This window comes from Lynx rufus, unplaced genomic scaffold (genome assembly GCF_022079265.1).
Source record: "Lynx rufus isolate CCGP_SWC_20201006 ecotype Redwood Valley unplaced genomic scaffold, mLynRuf1.p SCAF_2, whole genome shotgun sequence".
Taxonomy (NCBI): Eukaryota; Metazoa; Chordata; class Mammalia; order Carnivora; family Felidae; genus Lynx; species Lynx rufus.
Genome location: NW_025814834.1, coordinates 169542175 through 169560897, shown reverse-complemented (window position 1 = coordinate 169560897; position 18723 = coordinate 169542175). Strand labels below are relative to the sequence as shown.

Sequence of the window (18723 nt, the reverse complement as noted above, 5' to 3'; positions counted from 1 at the left end):
GAGTTTGACTGGCTATAGGGTAGTGTGTGTTTAATCCAACCCATACCACCATTTAATTGTAGAAGAATCAAAGTTATCTTTTATGTGACAGTCTTTGTCTCTTCAAACACTGTATCTGTTTTGATCCGTCTTGACTTCATGTTGGGGTTAGGTTTAGAACCTGTCAAAAACACTTTTAACAAGCTTGTTATAAAACACTACTCCAGGAGAATCAGCTGAGTAAATTAATGTCTCAACAGAAGAAAATATTCTATGATTATTATATCTGAAAACAAAGACCCACAGAGCTATGGGAAAAAAAGAAACAGGACAGTGAAATCATAGTGAATCCATCACGAGTTTATTCACACCTGAAATGATTAATAATATGTATATTTTGTGCAACAACATTAACTTTTTCACCAGCCGTATTTTATGACTTCATACAGTTAGATAAAACATTTATCAAAATCTTGAGGTGTATTCAAACACTGAGGCTAGGGGGTTAAATGTCAGATAAATAATAAGATCAATAGAAAAACAACTTGCCAACAAAAAGTTCTTATCGCTTAATATTGAACATCAAGAAAATCAATGGAGAGTCTTTGTTATATGCAATTTTAAAAAAAGTCAATTTTAATTTTAGTTTAGAGCATCTTCAATTTGACTAGTCAGCAGTTGAGGTGTTTTTGTTTTTGTTTTTTAGCAAATTGGATATAAAACATTCTATATTCTTCATTTTTCTATCAGCACAGAAAAGCCAATTTATACCACAGTACCTTTATAAACAAGTATTTTTATATATGTGATTCGCTACAGAGTTTTCCTTCAATTAAGGCCAATTTTATTCTTGAAGAGAGACATTACATTCCTGATTTAATACTTTCATTCTCAAAACAGGGATTTATATTATTTTATTTTCACTATCTTAATATGACCTTGGGACAGTAATGGATTAAGCAAGTCCATCAGGATTTTATCTTTCAGGGATTGTGCTGTCTTTTGGGCATTGAAAAGAGACACATGTCTGGCAGGGTAAAGGGGGCCCTAGTGCAGAATAATTAATGTAATCTCAGAAAAAAAGGAGATTTTAGACCTCACAGAAAGGCTATAATCAGTCTACACGAAAGTCTAGTACTTCTGCTCTCTTCAGTTCTTAGTGGTTATTTCTTTCAAGCTATCCAACCATTCATCCATCCATTATTCCATCTGTTCCTCCTCTTACCTATACGCATATAGATTTGTTGTTTGTTTGTTTGTTTCTTTGTTTTAAGTAAGCCCTGTGCCCAAGGTGGGGCTTGAATTCCTGACCCTGAGATCAAGAGTCGCATGCTCTACTGACTGAGCCAGCCAGGCACCCCCATATAGATACATTTTAAATAATGGTGTTTATCAAATATTAGCATTTCTTATCTCTGGATGATGAGGTTTGGGGTGATTTATAGCTCCTTTCATTCCTCTGTATTGCTTGAATTTTCAAGAAGTAAACATCATCACCGTAGTGGATTAAAATTGGCCACAAATTCTGTATAGATATTTTCATCAAGAAATGGAGTCTATCTCCCACCCCTTGAATCTTATCTGGACTTGTGGCTGGCACTGACCAATAGGACTCAATAGAAGAATACACTGAGATTACCAGGCTTACCCTCTTGGAAGCCTGAGACACCTAGACTGTAAGAGTGCCAGCTGAAAGACCACATGAGGAGATAGTCCCAGCAACCCCAGCTTTTCCAACCGTCCTAGATGAGACCCTAGACATGTGAGTTAGACCAACTTACCCCAGCTGAATTGCCAGGTGACTACAACTGCATGAGTGAGCACAGGCAGAATCGTAGAATATCCTAGTCAATCACAGACTTATGAGACATAATAAATTTGGAGGAGGGGTGGTTAATGTACTAAGTTTTGGAGTTATTTCTTACATACCAATTATAGCTGATTTATTCTCTTTTACAAAGGAATAACTCCAGTACTCTTAAAAGTCTAAATAAGATGCTAAAGTCTCCATCCTATAGAAGAGGGGAAATTCTCCTCAGCCTGAATTTTTCCAAGGGGTTCATAATTTCCATGTCAATATGTGCTATAGCTTTTTTTCCCACTATTAACCACTCCTGACATTCTCCATTACTGCCTTAGTCTTTCTCTCACCAGCCCATTTCATCCCACAAGTCTTCAGTTGCCCCAAAGCACTACAAACACAAACCTTGTATATGTCTGAGACTTTTCCTAAAGGCAAAAGACAAAATAGTACCGAGGTTGTACTGTTTATCTATTAGTGTGCAATAAATTACTCCCAAACGTAGCAACTTAAAACAAGCAATAAACATATATTATTTTACATAGTTTCTGTGGATCAAGCCTTTAGAAAATGGCTTCATTGGGATTCCATTGGCTTGGGATCTTTCATGAAGTTGCAGCCCTGAAATCAGGACCAAAATCATCTGAAGGCTTGACTGGAGCTGGAGGATCTGCTTCCAGATGGTTCACTCACATGGCTGCTGGTAGGAGCTGTCTTTAGTGCTGCTTGAGAGGCCTCATAACATGAGAACTCACTTCCCCCAGAGTGAGCAAGTGATCCAGGAGAGCCAGAAAGAAGTTGCAATGTCTCATATGGCCTAGATTTAGAGGCCTGTTGTTCCTGGGATATTCTTTTGGTTACAGAATAAGCCCTGTTCAATGTAGGACTACACAAGGGCATAAATACCAGGAATTGGGGATCACTGAAGACTGTCATCACAAATATCTTAGGATGAAAATGATTCATATCATTAGGAATCAGTATCTGAGATCTTCATCTCATTAGTGCACCACAAAAAATACCAACAAAATTCCCCAACCATGGAGAATTGTACGGTTGTTGGCCATACCAGAGAGCCCACTAGAAAGATCTGAGCCCTGCACCCTAATGCACAGCTAAATATATCCAAAAAACAAGATGTCTTTTCTGAATTTCACACAAATTTATCTGAAAGCTTGAAATGTACCTTTGGCACTAAAGAAAAGAACAGAGGTAGAGCTTAAATATTTATAATGTTTTAAACAAAATTATGCCAATTCTGTAATCCCAAATTGAGAAAAGACTTTTGAGAAATCACTGGAGAACTGTTAATATGGAGTTCATTTCTAATATTTGCCCCAAATCTGCAATTTACTGAACTTGCTGTGCAAAATTCGATCTCTTCCAAACTTAGAAACTCATCACAATATCTAAATTACCCACCCCTATTAGCTCTCAGTTTCTTTCATACTGGAATTTTCCGATGCTTTCAGACTGTTGTTTTTAGACTCCCCAGTATAGTTCTATGGTTCTGTGATACCATGTTCTAGGAATCAATAGGAGATAAGCTCACAGAAAAATTTCCTACATTGTTTTGCAACTTTATATTCAAGCAGAAAAAAACTTGAAATGTAAACTCAGGGCTACCAATTTCCAGGCTATTACATCAATATTCTTCATTTTTGTCCTACCAAACGCAAGGTATTTGCAATACACCATGATCTAATCCAACCACATCAGTTTCTCAGACTTTTGTAGGACTGCCCAATATATATTATGTTCTTGTTGCACCTAAAAGAGCTATTGCTGAGTCATTTAATTGGTTTATAAAGAAGAAGTGTGTGGAGTTGCAGTCACTCTCTTGAAGACACTTTCTCAGAATGTCAGATGGTTGTAGTCTTTTGAGTCTGTGCTGGATGTTAAAATAAACGTATGCTTCTATTTCTTCTTTTTTTTTTTAAGTTTATTTATTTATTTTGAGAGAGACAGAGAGAATGAGTGAGGGAGGGGAATAGAGAGAGGGAGGGAGAGAGAGAGAATCCCAGGCAGGCTCCACACTATCAATGCAGAGCCTGATGCAGGGCTCAAACTCATGAACCATGAGATCATAACCTGAGCCGAAGTCAGATGCTCAACCGACTGAGCCACCCAGGTGCCCCATAAGCTTCTGTTTCTTATAACCAATACCTCCTCACACTATGGACCTAGAGCTATCCTTATCTGTAAGAACAATAAATATTAATGTCATGGGTCACAGACCTCCTTTGTTTTTTATATCACTGTGTAATTTATTATTCTGACTCAAATAAATGATTGCTTTCTCAGCCAAATTCAGTGTATTTTCTTCTTGTTTTACCCTTCCTTCTTCTGCCTCCTTACCCCCGCCTTACCTTTTGTCTGGTTGCTCTGAGGTGATGACTATGGCCCATAGTCATCGTCTATCTCCTGCTGGTGCCTGATGGGGTGCATCTCTTCCCCTAGCAGCTTTTGGTCCTTGGATATAAAAATATCCACCTGCATCTGTAAAGATTACCTTTGTCTCCCCACAGCCTATGGCTAGCAGGTCCCTATACTCCTTATCCCGATTTCAAGGCTCCTTTGAGTCTATTGGCCTCTCTTAGACAAATCCACAGCACTTTGCTAGGCACAGAGCTGGCTTCCTGCTTCACACTGTACACTTGACATTTTCTCAAACTTCCCTTAACCTCATCCCAGTGTTGCTTTACTTCCACTGCTGTCCCGGTGCTTAGCTCCAGGCTGAAAACAGGTTTATCTATGAGGTATGGTTCTTCCAAACACATTCTAAGAGGTGAAGATGAGATTCCCTGTGTTTTGAGCTATTCCCCATTTTCTCTGGGGTTTCCACTGGCCCAGCACAGAATAGGAGCACATGATCCCTTCCTTCTCTGAGATGATTTCTGATATCTACCTTCTGTTTATTCTCTGCTCCTCCTATATGTCTATGTTATCTTAAAAAATATTATTATATTTTAAAATCTTTATGCATTCTTTCCAACTTCTGTATTTATAATATTAAATTTATATACTAGCTCTTACCCATTTACCTCTGGAGTTTCAAAACCAGGCTTTGAGCATGTGGAAAATCTTTTCTCTTTCAAGATCCCAGGTCTTACAACTCAAAAGCCCTTTGATTTTCAAGACTGTTATCTCTGTTTAGGTTTCAGAATGTTTTGGTTTTTCTAGGGCTGCCATAACAAAAGACCATGAACTGGGTGGCTTAAATAACAATTTATTTTCTGACATTTCTGGTGGCCGGAAGTCCATGATCAAGGTGTCCGTAAGGTTGGCTTCTCGTAAGGCCTCTCTCTGTGACTTCCAGATGGCCACCTTCTTGCTGTGTCCTCACATGTCACTCCTCAGTCTGTGTGCTATCAAAGGAACCAGTCGTGTTGGTTTGAGCCCACTCATATGACCTCATTTTACCTTAATTCTCTTTTAAGGTGCTATCTCCAAATAAAGTCACACTCTAAGTGTTAAGAGTTAGACTGGGTGTTAAGACTTCAACATATGGATTTGGAGAGGAGGGTCATAATTCAGCCCACAGTACAAAATAATCTTTTTTTAAATGTGTTCATGTTTATTTATTTTTGAGAGAGAGAGAGAGACAGAGCATGAGAGGGGGAGGGGCAGAGAGAGAGGGAGACACAGAATCTGAAACAGCTCCAAGCTGCAGCCCAGAGCCTGACATGGGTCTCGAACCCACAAATCACGAGATCATGACCTGAGCCACAGTCGGTTGCTCAACCGACTGAGCCACCCAGGTGCCCCCAAATAATCTGTTTAGAAACTCAGTTGACTTCTAAGTTCCCTTTGGGTTCTTTTGTAACCTCTTTTCTCTGGGGAAAATGAATACAGAGTGTGGCAATTGACTCTGTAGATGGAGGGTTGCAGAAATCTACACAATTATCATGGTTTACAGAGCCCCTCCCAATCTTTCACAATCATTTCCAATCTCTTCTCTCAGTTATCCCCATATTTCACTTTCTCTCCTCTAGCCAGCAAAATTTCTTTATGTTTACTTATTTTTGAGAGAGAGAGAGTGTGTGTGTGAGGAGGGGAGGGGCAGAGAGAGAGGGAGACACAGAATCTGAAGCAGGCTCCAGGCTCTGAGCTGTCAGCACAGAGCCCAGTGCGGGGCTCAAACTTGTGAACTACAAGATCGTGACCTGAGTCAAAGTCGGACACTCAACTGACTGAGCCACCCAGGGGCCCCATACAAAACTTCTTTTAAATTCTCAAAATCCACACTGTGTCTCTCACCTCTGGGTCTCCAAAATGTTCCCACTTATGAAATGCTGTCATTCTGCTTCTCTTTCCCTTGTTAACTTCTGCAAATCATTCATGTCTCACAGTCAGTTTTTCCCGGTACCTAAAACCAGGTTAAGCCTCCCCATTTGTTAGACTTCCTATAGCATATAACTATACCTAGCATTTTCTAGAAATCAGTCATTACACTCTTCATTATTTATGCAATAGCTGTATTTTCTGCTAAGCTGTAAGTTACATAGTGATGAGGACAGTATTTGTGTTGGTCACACACATCCAGAGCGTTTGCCACAATGTCTGACATAAGATAGAAGCCTGATAAATATTTGTTGGATGAATGAAAAACTAACCATGAGGCATTGTTGGCTTGGTACACAAGAACAGTATCTTGTGGAATTACACCCACCTTTTTTAAAAAACAAAGGCTTTATTCATTGGTCAGGATAGTTAGGTGTATGCAACAGAAATGTAGGCTAATTTAAACAACAACAACAAAAAAAGCGTATTGAGGTGTTTGCAGTGTCTTCTGGAGAGTCAGAGCACCAGGTCTGTAGGCTGCAGTGCCAGCTACAATGATCGAAATCACGACGCGGAACTGCTGTCACCTCTGGGCACCCAGTGCCACAGCTCGCAATGGCAGCACCACTGGACACCGGGCGGTAGAGCTGCCCCTAGAACCACTGTCCCCGCTGCCTCTAGAAAGCTGCAGCTCTTCACCACCATCGTTGCTGCTGCCACCAGAGCCTCCACTGCCCAGTCACCACCCCTGCACCCTGTCCTCACTGCCGCTGCTGCTACCCACGTGGAACCTCAGTAGACCCCGCTTCTTCACCTTGCTAGCTTTCAATTCAGTAATCTGTTTGGCAGAACCTGGGTCATCTGGCCAGTGCTACAATGGAGGCTGGAGGAGAAAATGTCTGCCATTTTAGTGTCTGTGAGGAATAAGATCTATACCCTATAATGTGAGAAATTCCCAAACATAGGAAGGAGGTTCAGACACGAGGAGACCAGTGAGATGACAAATGTTCGCTGCATCTTATTGCAGAAACAAGAAGTTCCATGACCCCAAAAAGTACTGTGTCTTAATAGTGTGTGTGGATGTATACATGGATGTGTGTGTGTTTTGGGCGTCTTTACAATCTTTGACATTAAACTTGCAGAGCACAACTAAAAAAAAAAAAAAAGTCCGCTGAGATGCTAACATCAGGGTTCAGCTCTGCATAGTCACCGCTGATCTGTTCTGCCCTCAAGTGACACTCAGTGGTCATGTCCATCCCAGTGGCCCATTCCCCAAACGCTTCCAGGTCCACCTCCCTTTCCACAGCCACCCTTTTCTTCACTACATTTTATGCAACCTTTTATGCACTTGAATTTTTTCAAGAGAGCAAGGGCTACATCAGGTGATCATGGGGATGTAGTACTCACCGTGGGGTTGTACACATAATAAGCTGCCTTTCAGCAGACAGGTGTTCGTACGGAAACATGAGAAAGAAGCCCTCCTATCCCATGCCACCTCCCTGCAGTACTGGGTCCTTTTCATTGCTTACAGCTTCTTTTGCTCGATGGCTCAGGTAGCTATTTCAGGCATTCACTTGATTCTTTCACCACCATGGATCCCAATTTACCTCACAACATGTTCTCATGCAGTTTCAATATTAGGAAACCTCTTTGTCTCATGTCTTTGAACTATATGACCACACCTATCTATGTGTTCTTACATCACAACCAGCAGCAAGCCTTCTCTGTGCATCTGTTCCCTCTCTCCCTTAGAATTCCATAGTTTTTCAGTTCTTGTAACTCCTGCTCCTTTCCACAAAAGTCCTGCCTCCTTTGGTATCCTGACTCTGAGTTATCTGCTCCACTGTCAGGTGCCACTGATGAAATAGGAAGATGAACGTGGGGACCTGAGGAAATTGGGAAGAAATGAGAAAGAATTTCTCATAATGATATGGACTTTATTTGAAACACATATATTTTATACATACATATACATATATATACATTGTATGTATATATATATTAACTTAAAGACTTTATATTGAGGTCTTTTATTCTTGGTGACTTATCTCACCCTTTTTTCCCCCTTTTTTATTTGCCTCCTGTGAGTTTTCAGCTTATATTTTCCATATTCTTTCAGTAGTTAGCCCAAATATTTTAACATGGATACTTTAAAAAGTTAAATATTAAAAATCTTTCTTTCCATTTCTTTCCAAATACATGATAGTAGTGCTTCAGACCTAAGCAATCTTCTCTCAAAGGATATACCATTGTTAACCAGTATTTGCTTTTATATATATTTTTTTTTATTTGGCAAACTAGATATTACTTTATGTAGTCAGTATTTGTTTAGGTTTACCTACAGATTTACAGAAATCTTTGCTGGTCATTTCTTTCTGCATCTCAGACTTTCCATTTGGTGTTACTTACACCCAAAGCTCATCCTTGACAACTATCTTTCATAAGAATCTATTGATAAACTCTGTTATCTTGTTTTCTTTTAGCCTGGATATGTTAATCTTTCCCTCCCCTTCTTGAAAGATTATTTCACCACACGTTCCATTGTAGGTGGACAATTATTTTCACTCAGTGCTTTTAGAATATCATTCATTGTCTTCTGGTTTTCACTATTGTCGTTGGAAAGTCACTCATTTGGGCTTTGTGCAATGTCTTTGTAGAAAGTCTTGACTCTAGTTGTTTTTCAGGTCTTCTCTTTATCTTTGATATTTTGTAGTTTCACTATGAGCTATATCTAGATGATAATTTCTTTCTCCTTATCTTTGCCTGAAACTTTTTGGACTTCCCAAATCTGAGCATTACGTGTGTGTGTGTGTGTGTGTGTGTGTGTGTGTGTGTGTGTTAATTTCTGGAAACTTTTGGCTATTTTCTCCTGAACTATTCCTTCTTCTGCAGTCTCTTTATTATTTCCTACTGAGATTCCAAGTAAAAATATGTTAGAACGTGCCTGTTTTCAGTGTCTCTTAATCTGCCTTTTCCCTTAATTTTATGCTAAAAGAGTGTATCCTTTATAACCTTTGGTAGCATTAAAAAAAAATCTACCTCTAGATAAATATAATTAGAAGTACAAGCTCCAGAAAGGGAGTTGGGGGGCACCTGGGTGGCTCAGTCAGTTAAGCCTCCGATTCTTGATCTCGGCTTGGGTCATGATCTCATGGCTGTGGGATTAAGCCCCGCATCAGGCTCCATGCTAACAGCAAGGAGCTTGCTTGGGATTCTCTTTGTCCCTCTCTCTCTGCCCCTTTCCTGCTTACCCACATGTGCACATGCTCTCTAAACAAACAAACAAACATTTAAAAAATAAAAACTAAAAAAGAAAGGGAGTTGGAAGTAACCAAACATTGTTCTGTCACAGTGCAAAAGCTGAATCTTCAGGGGCACCTCAGTGGCTCAGTCGGTTAAGTGGCCAACTCTTGATTTTGGCTCAGGTCATGGTCTCACATTTCATGAGTTCAAGCCCCGCATCAGGCCCTGTGCTCACAGCACAGACCCTGCTTCAGATCCTCTGTCTACCTCTTTCTGCCTCTCTCTCTCTCTCTCTCTCTTTCAGAAGTAAATAAATGTTTAAAAAAAATTTTTTTTTTAAATGAATCTTCAGTTAGACCTAAGCAATCTCATTAGCTGTCTTGCTCCAAGGGCTCCCTTGGCCCATCTCTGGAAAAGGTACACTCATCCCCAGTTAATAAGGCCTTAAAAACTACTGGTTCCATATCCAACTCTGTCACAGCAATCACAACACCACACTAGTTGTATGCAACACAAAGTTGACCAGACACCGAAAGTATGATCTCCATTTTTTTTTAAAGTAAGTTCTGCATCCATTGTAGGGCTTGAAATCATGACACCAATATCAAGAGTTTCAAGGGTCGTGTTTTCTACCGGCTGGGCCAGCCAGGCACCCCTGGTCTCATCTATTTTTATATGTTGAGTTTGATGGATTTGTAGTAAGAAATGCTGTCCACCTTTGCATGAGCAGCTACCACGTTGCCTCATTACTTCTAATGACTAGACTTGCAGAATAATGTGCTCATCCTTAAAGTACCCAGTGCCTTCTTCCTGGTTTATCATGAGTGCTCATGCCATTCCTTTTTTCAAAACAGAAGTAAATGTAATTAAATGATTGTCCCGGCCATCTCTCGCCAGACCAAGTGATAACAGCTCACAGCACACACATACCATTTCAAATCCTTTTTGGAAATAGATATTTAAAATAAATAAATAACAAGGGCTTTCTCTGAATAGTATTGTATCTACACCTAGTGTTAATTTATTTATACTATGAAAGTAAGTGTTTCCTGTGATCTCCAAGTAGTTGGATCAAGGTGGGTTTTTGTCTTTACACTGAGCGCAAAGGATGAATATAACAAATGTTCTAGAAAAGCATTTCTCAAAGTATGTGCTCAGAACAAGGATACCTCAGAAAATTAAGTGCCATATAAAAGTGTTCCACAGTCAAGCAAGTTTGAGAAATGTTGCATTAAACATGGTTAAAGTTAAATAGGCTTCTTTACTGCAAGACTTTTCAGATATACTAATTGCACATTGCAATCATAAAGAAGATTATGTGTAGCATTTTCAAATGTATTTGACCACAGAGTAGGTTGAGCCTTTGACAAGAGGCATTCCATGTTTGTATTTGAGCTTCTTATAAGATGTATTCCACGAAAAACACTTGAAAACCTTGTTGGAGGGTAGCCATTGCCTTATTGCTCGACTTTCTTCCTCCTGAGGAAGCAAAAAACAGCAATCCCATGAGAAACCTCTCTGTTGGAGCCATCTGGTGTTGATTTTTCATCTGTCAACTGAAATAACTCTGTCGCAGCCATCTGAAAGAGATGTTCGTTGTCACAAAGTATTTTGTCTGACCACTCTGAGCAAGCACAGACATCCCTGTTTCCCCATTTGGTTTCCCAAGACAACTCCAACCCAGCCCTGTTCCTGGAATCTTCTCCTCATGTCTTCACTCACCCAATTTGGCTTTCACCCTTCATGACTTGCTATCTCCACTGGGCTCTGTGCCTTGGCCTTTTGGTTGGTGTTGATATTTCCAAGAACCCATTCTCTTTCTGGCTATAAGACCTGGCTCCTGCACTGTGTTTTAGAATTCCACTTCCTGCACCAAATAGTATGTTCCCATTCCTGTCCACCTAATCTTAGCCACTGGTGACCGCTTGCTTCTCTCTCCTTACACATCCTTTCCAACTTCCCTGTCAATGCTTATTCTAGCCATGTCCTTGACCTTCACCTGTGGCATGGACCACAGCCATGATGTAACTCTGACTACTGATGCTTTCCAGGACCACAAAATATTGGAAGGACTTTTCTTGCCACATAAAATATAAACCCAGCTACCAGAGTGCACCTTGAATGCTAAGGCTCAATGTTAGTGCTTGGATCCTGTTTGAGTTCCCCATGGTTTGCAAGTTATACTGCATTAGTCAGTGGGTAACTTAGAGTCATTTTGCACCAATAAGTAATGGCATTATGAAACTTGTTTCTTCTCTGTTTTTAATACCTTTTATTCCGTTTTACAATACTCCTTAAATCTTCCTTATTCACATGTTATTAGGAGTCATGACAGTTCTTTGCTTGTAAACTAGAGATTATGATTGGCCTGTCATTTTGTTTGATCTTCTTTTGTTTTTAGTTATTTTTTCTGTTTAAGTGCCCAAAGCCCTACAGGCAAAAATGCCTTCAAATTAAAATGTATTGTTAATATTCCAGACCACACATGCTTGGTTCTTCATGTGGCTTTGAGTTTTGCTGCTGAGATGATTGTGCATGATATTCTCATGGTGAGAAAATGTGACCCAATCAGCCTATTTTTGCAGAATTCCTTTGTTCCCTCAGGCAAACTTGGCATGATTTTGTTTAAGGTTCAGTTGGGATAATCCATATTCTTTCCCCAAGGTCACTTTTCAAATTCCTTGTCAGGCAGTTTAATGAAAGGTAAGTACCTGGCTTCAGAGCAGCTAAATAGCGTGAGTTTCTTGAGATGTGTGTGTGTGTGTGTGTGTGTGTGTGTGTGTGTGTGTGTATGTGTGTGGGAGAGAGAGAGAGAGAGACAGAGAGACAGAGAGAGAGACAGAGAGAAAGTCAGTGCAGTAGGGAGATAACAATGACATCATGAAACAAGAACATATAAATATCATATAAAATTGACAGTTATCAATTGAGAGACAGACAGTACCACAAACAGGCTTCAAAAAGATACCTAAGTGCTTATATTCATTAACCAAGATGAGTACACTTACAAAGGATTTAGAGGACACTGTAAATCATATTTTTAAGGAATATGACTTCCCATGCTGAAGTAAACCAGGTTTCAGAGCCACCCTCAGGGACAGCTGTTGTTTGCCCAAGCCTATCTGTGTCTGTTCTGTAGAATCACTTCATCCTCCACAACAACACTGACCAAGCCTGGACTATGCTTGTTCCAGGCTGCTCTGTTATGGCTTGGCTTGCCTACACACTCTCTCTGGACATATCTACACATTCTCACTTCTGAGTCAAGAGTACTTGGCAGTTTTTCCCTTCAGGGATTGGTTCTTCTTCCTATCCTCCTAGCCAAAGCTTACTCCTGTCTCATGTCAAATTCCTACCAATTCAATTCTAAACTCCAAAAGGGTACAGGCCATGTCTCTTTTATTTCCAATCATTTACCCAGTACCTGGCACATAATAAATTCTCAAAAAGTATTTGTTGAGTGAACAGCAAATGAATGAGTGTGTTTTAAACATGGCCTACAGAGGGGCGCTTGGATGGCTCAGTTGGTTAAGTGTCTGACTTCAGCTCAGGTCATGATCCCACGGGCTGTGAGTACAAGCGCCACATGGAGCTCTGTGCTGACAGCTCAGAGCCTGGGGGCTGCTTCGGATTCTGTGTCTCCCTCTCTCTCTGCTCCTCCCCCACTCATGCTCTGTCTCTCTCAGTCTCTCAAAAATGAATAAACGTTAAAAAAAATTTTAAACATGGCTTACAGAATCAGAAAATCCTTGGGGTACTAAACAAAAGATCAGGTTTAGCCCTGCTCAAAGTATCCAGTCCTGCAGGAGGCAGTTCTAATTATTTAGCTCTTCATTACCTTCATATGCATTAAGCTCCAACTCTGTACCAGTGCTCCACTAAGTTTTACAGGGGATACAAAGTTAAATCATCTTTGAACCCTATTCTCCAAAAACCTATAGTTTAGTAGAGGAAGTTTGATACACACATCAATAACAGGAACACAAGATTGAAAGTGACAAAGGTCAAGAGAGAAAAACTGATAGATGAGAAGAGGAAAGAGATTAATTATGTAAGAGGATGTTAAAATGAGACTTGCTGTCTCACTTTGAGAACAATCCAATAGGAGCCCAGTTCCCAACTGTATCTCCACTGCCCTAGAGCAAGATTCTAAGAGATCCACCTAGAGAGCAGAGAAGAGACGATGTCCCAAAGGCCAGGTAGGAGGGGATTTCTTTGGACAGAATGGTCAGTGTGCTATGAATTGCCTGCCCACTGACTCTGTAGATAGAAGAAAAGGAGTTGCTTTCCTTCAGCTCAAGCCAGGTGAGGGAGTTCTCAGGGCACCCCGGAAGTTTGGGGGACATGAAGACCTGCACATTAACCCAATCCAGTCATCTAAAGGTGAGCGACTAGCCCACAGCAGAGTACAGAAGGAGGAATGTATTGGCAACAAGCTGCAGTTCCAGAAACAGCAGGGCAAACATTTGTGTTTCCCAGGAAGGAAAGATGTACATCCCATGAGAAGGAGCTCATCTGAAATCTTCTCAAAATGGATCATGCTCAAGGAGACTACCCAGCAAGGAGAAAGGACCCAACTGAGAGGGTCTGTGTAGGGTGTGTTTGGAAGCCCAGGCCTGGGAGCAGCTCATAGAGCAGCTGCTGGAGGACAAGCATCGTGTAAATGGGAGTGGGGGGGGGGGACTGCCATCTGAGGTCTCAGTGGGATGCTCTCCAGAAAACCCACAAAAGCACTTCATGAGAGCCAGCATCCGGGGGAGCAAAGTACACTGCAGCTGCTCCGGCCATATAAAACAGTGCCATTTCCCCTAATCCCCTGTGCCTTGGCCTGAATCTAAGGGCTTAGACAAGCCAGCAGCCAGTGAGCAGAAGGGGTAGCTGGGAACTGATGAAAAAGCCGAGCAGGAACATCGCCGCCTCCTCTGTGGGCTTCCCCGCCTAGGTCAGGCCCCCACTGGGAGAAAAGAGAAGCTTTATATTGGACAGGAGTTTGAAGTTATGATGGTTACCCTGGACCAGGCTTAAGTTATGTGATTATTAGGCTAGAGTGGACTTTTAATGCCAAAACAAAGGGACTATTTATTATCTAAGCGTGACTGGAAAAGCCATGGGACCTGCACAGTATTTTATCCAGGAAGAGTTTAAGGAATAGGAGGAGAGAAAGAAAATTGTTGCTGTCTGAGTATATCTATCTAGTGATGGTTCATTCAATAAAACCAGTTATAATTCTAGCTGAGGGCATCTGTGAAGGGAAGGAAAGAAAAGGGATGAGAAAAATTATTTTTTAATTTTATGTTAAAATGTAATACACATACAGAAAGTACATTTATCCCAATTATACAGCTTGACAAATTTTCACAAACTGAACACATGCATGCAACCAGCATTCAGATCAAACTATAACCACCACACCCTCCCCCTGAAAACTCCTTTGGGCTCCCACTCAGTCACTCCTTCTCCCTCAGGAAACTACTATCCTGACTTCTGATAGCGTAGATGAATTTTGGCTTTTTGTATTTTATATAAATAGAATCCTACACTATGTATTCTTTTGTGTCTTTTTTTGCTCAACATTTTCTTTATTAGATTCATTCATGTTGTCATAGATCTTTCCTTTTGTTTTGTTTTTTTTTTTATTTTTTATTTTTTTAACGTTTGTTCACTTTTTGAGAGACAGAGCGTGAGCAGGGCAGGAGCAGAGAGAGAGGGAGACTCAGAATCTGAAGCAGGCTCCAGGCTCTGAGCTGTCAGCACAGAGCTGGATGCGGGGCTTGAACTCACGAACCGTGAGATCATGACCTGAGCTGAAGTCGGACACTTAACCGACTGAGCCACCCAGGCACCCCTTCTCTCTCTCTCTCTTTTTTTTTTTAATTTGAGAGAGAGAGAGAGCTCATGCAAGTGGGAAAGAAGGGAAGAGGGAGAATTTTCAAGAATTCCTTAGAAATCCTGAACCCTTTGTATTTCCACATAAAATTAAAATCATCTTCATAATTTTATATGTCAATTATACCTCAATAAATCTGAAATTAAAACAAATAAGTAAAATCAGTTCATGATTTCTGCAAAAAAAACAAACAAACCTGGAATTTTGATTGGATGAGTTTTGAATTTATGTATTACCTTTTGGGGAAATTTATATCTTTAAAATATTTAATTTTCTAATTCATAACCATGATATATATCTCTTTATTTAGTTCTTTATTTTCAGTAATGTTTTCTAGCTTTCAGTATAGAGCTCTGGCAAAATTTTTGCTATAATATATTCTTATGTAGTTTGTGTTTTTATGCTTTATAAATGATATTTTTTTAACTTTCATTTTCTCTTTCGTTAGTAGATAAAAATATAGTTTATTGTATATTTCCTTTGTGAATAATAATTTTTTTTTTAATTTTTTTTTTCAATGTTTTATTTTTATTTTTGGGACAGAGAGAGACAGAGCATGAACGGGGGAGGGGCAGAGAGAGAAGGAGACACAGAATGGGAAACAGGCTCCAGGCTCTGAGCCATCAGCCCAGAGCCTGACGCGGGGCTCGAACTCACGGACCGCGAGATCGTGACCTGGCTGAAGTCGGACGCTTAACCGACTGCGCCACCCAGGCGCCCCTGTGAATAATAATTTTTTGAAGAACTTTTATGTGCTAGGTACTCAATATGATATTTTCACTTATATTATCTCTTTTAACATTTACCACAATCTTGCAGGTATATTTCATCATCATTTGTTAGAGAACACTGAGGTTCAGAATAAGTAAGATATGTTCCTAATGTCACACAAAAAGTATTTGAGTTGGTTTTGAAGAATAGATTGGTTTTCATACTTCAAGACAAGTAATGGAAAAGGCCATCTAGGCATAGAAACTGTCATTAACAAGGCAAAAAAGGCAGGGAAGGGCAGGGAAGGGAAGAAGAAATATTCCTTCTGATTAGCATCTACATGTTATGATACATTGAAAAATAAAGTCAAAAAGGTAAATCAAGGGGCACCTGAGTGGCTCAGTGGGTTAAGCTTCCAACTTCGGCTCAGGTCATGATCTCACAGTTCGTGGGTTCAAGCCCCATGTTGGCCTCTGTGCTGACAGCTCAGAGCCTGGAGCCTGCTTTGGATTCTGCATCTCCCTCTCTCTCTGCCCCTCCCCTGCTTGTGCTCTGTCTTTCTCTCAAAAATAAACATTACAAAAATTCAAAAAAAAAAAAAAAAAGGTAAATTGAGGACCAGGCTGTAGAATTTCCTAAGTAAATATGAGAATTTTTTTTCCCTTGCTCTTTAGCCTCCAGCCATGTGGGATTCGGCAAATCTGGAACAGAAAATTGGTATTGAGACTCATCAAGTCTACACTTTTGTCTCTGTAGCCGTGTGAAGGCCCCAAAACCTCAGCTGTTTCTCTGACTCCAGCAGCCACTTCACTCTGGGCAAAGTCTGGCTTGTCACCCTCTTGCTTGCCAAAAATCTGGCCAAAACTCCTAAAGAGAAAGCATCTGCAGACCGTCCCCTCAGATCCCATGGTTTTCTGTCTTTGGAATCTTAATCCTTCTAATCTTCATTGCTCCTACAGTTCTCCAAAGTTTGACATTGATGGCTTTTGTATTTTAGCTGGCTTTTCTCATCGTCCTTGACAGGAAATTCGACCCACCCTGTATTTCTCCATTCTAACCAGGAGTGCAAGTCAAACTTTGCTTTTTATGTTTCTACTGAGAGGGTTTTTTTCGATAATTACTCTTATAGAGATATAATTTATATACAATAAATACAAAAATCTTAAGTATAGAGTGAGATTTGTTTTGTTGCTATTTTGCTTCCAACTTTATTCATCTCTTTTTATTCTCTCGGTAATCTCTTCCAGAGTTAACTACTTCCGTTTGTAGGGGATGAAATGTGTAAGGAATCCACTCCAAATGTTGGCACAGCTACCAGCATGGTCTTTCCCTTTACTTGAACTCAGAATTAAGATTTTTTTGGTTCTCGTTTTTTAGGTTCCAGTCCCAGAAGTAGCTTTCACTGTAGAAGTTATCTGCTGGCAGCCTTATGCTTTCTCGTAGTATTCTACAACCAGGCACTAGCTTCTCCAGGACACTACACAGGATGGACTTAAATATGTATTAAGCTAAGAGGCATTCTCTCAAATGAGTTTAAATGCATTTTACTTTTAGACAACCTACATGACATTGTTTTTTTTTCTTAAAAGCAATGCCTCTGCTCCAAATAAGTCAAGGTCAAAAATAACTGAAGGGTTCAAGATGGCATCAGTCCCCTTTGCCTAAGTTGCGAGGTGTTGTGAGGATGAAGGGTAGCGGCCGGTTATGACAACAAAGTCACAGCCAAATTTGTTAACTGTTTTCCATTTCTAAACCATCCTTAAAGAAAATCTTAAATAGGGTCACACCATCCTCATGGTAGTCCAGCCTAGCAGCCATGCCATCTGGAGTCACGTTTTGACCAATGAAGAACCAGTATTTTTTTTTTTTTTGAAATTAGCAAAGATGTGCTTAATGTGTTCCATAGCCCCTGTCGTAAAAGGTTTTACTCTTTCCGGCCTCTGTTCTTCAAGTTTGCCTTTGATTGATTTCATGTAGTCTTTGAGGTACTTCTTTTTTTTTTTTTTTAATGTTTATTTATTTTTGAGACAGAGAGAGACAGAGCATGAACAGGGGAGGGTCAGAGGGAGAGGGAGACACAGAATCTGAAGCAGGTTCCAGGTTCTGAGCTGTCAGCACAGAGCCCGACGCGGGGCTCGAACTCACGGACCGCAAGATCATGACCTGAGCTGAAGTCAGAAGCTTAACCGACTGAGCCACCCAGGCGCCCCTGAGGTACTTCTTATAGGCTTCTTTTGTGAAGCTGGTTTCCTGCAAGTAATGGTTCATGACGACACGAACACCAGTGACTACTGTGTTTTCAGTAGAGTTTTTAGCGCCATCATTTCCCCCAATGAGCAGGTCATCAATGTTACCCTCTGTCCTACTCACCCTTTTCCCTCCACCTGTAGGCACAGCCCATGGCCCATCTTCCGGATCTTATAGATATTGTAGAACATCTCATCATGGCTGATGAGGTCTGGTTATGTAATCATGACTGTGGCTGAAGAGAGATAATGGAGGCACTAGCTCAGCAGGAGCTGGGAGCTCTGAGGGAGCGTGGTTCTCCCAGAGCAGCCCTTGGGGAGAAGAGAGAGCAGGCAGAAAAGAGAGTGACAAAAGTTTTGATGAATATTTACATCCACATAACCAGCACCTTAATCATGATATAGACTATTTCCATCACATCTGAACATTCTTCCTGAACCTTTCTCTGTAAACCTACAGAAGGAACCATTGTTCTGATTTCTATCATAATAGCTTAATTTTGCTTATCTTGACTTTCAGATAAATGGAATTAGCCAATATGTTCAATATTGTGTCTGGCATCTTTTACTAA

At 40.4% G+C, this 18723-nt stretch overlaps 1 pseudogene; it reads right to left on the bottom strand.

The window, feature by feature from the left end:
- Nucleotides 1-17636: 17636 nt before the first annotated feature.
- LOC124514338 (translationally-controlled tumor protein-like) lies at nucleotides 17637-18379 on the bottom strand (annotated as a pseudogene).
- Nucleotides 18380-18723: the final 344 nt, after the last annotated feature.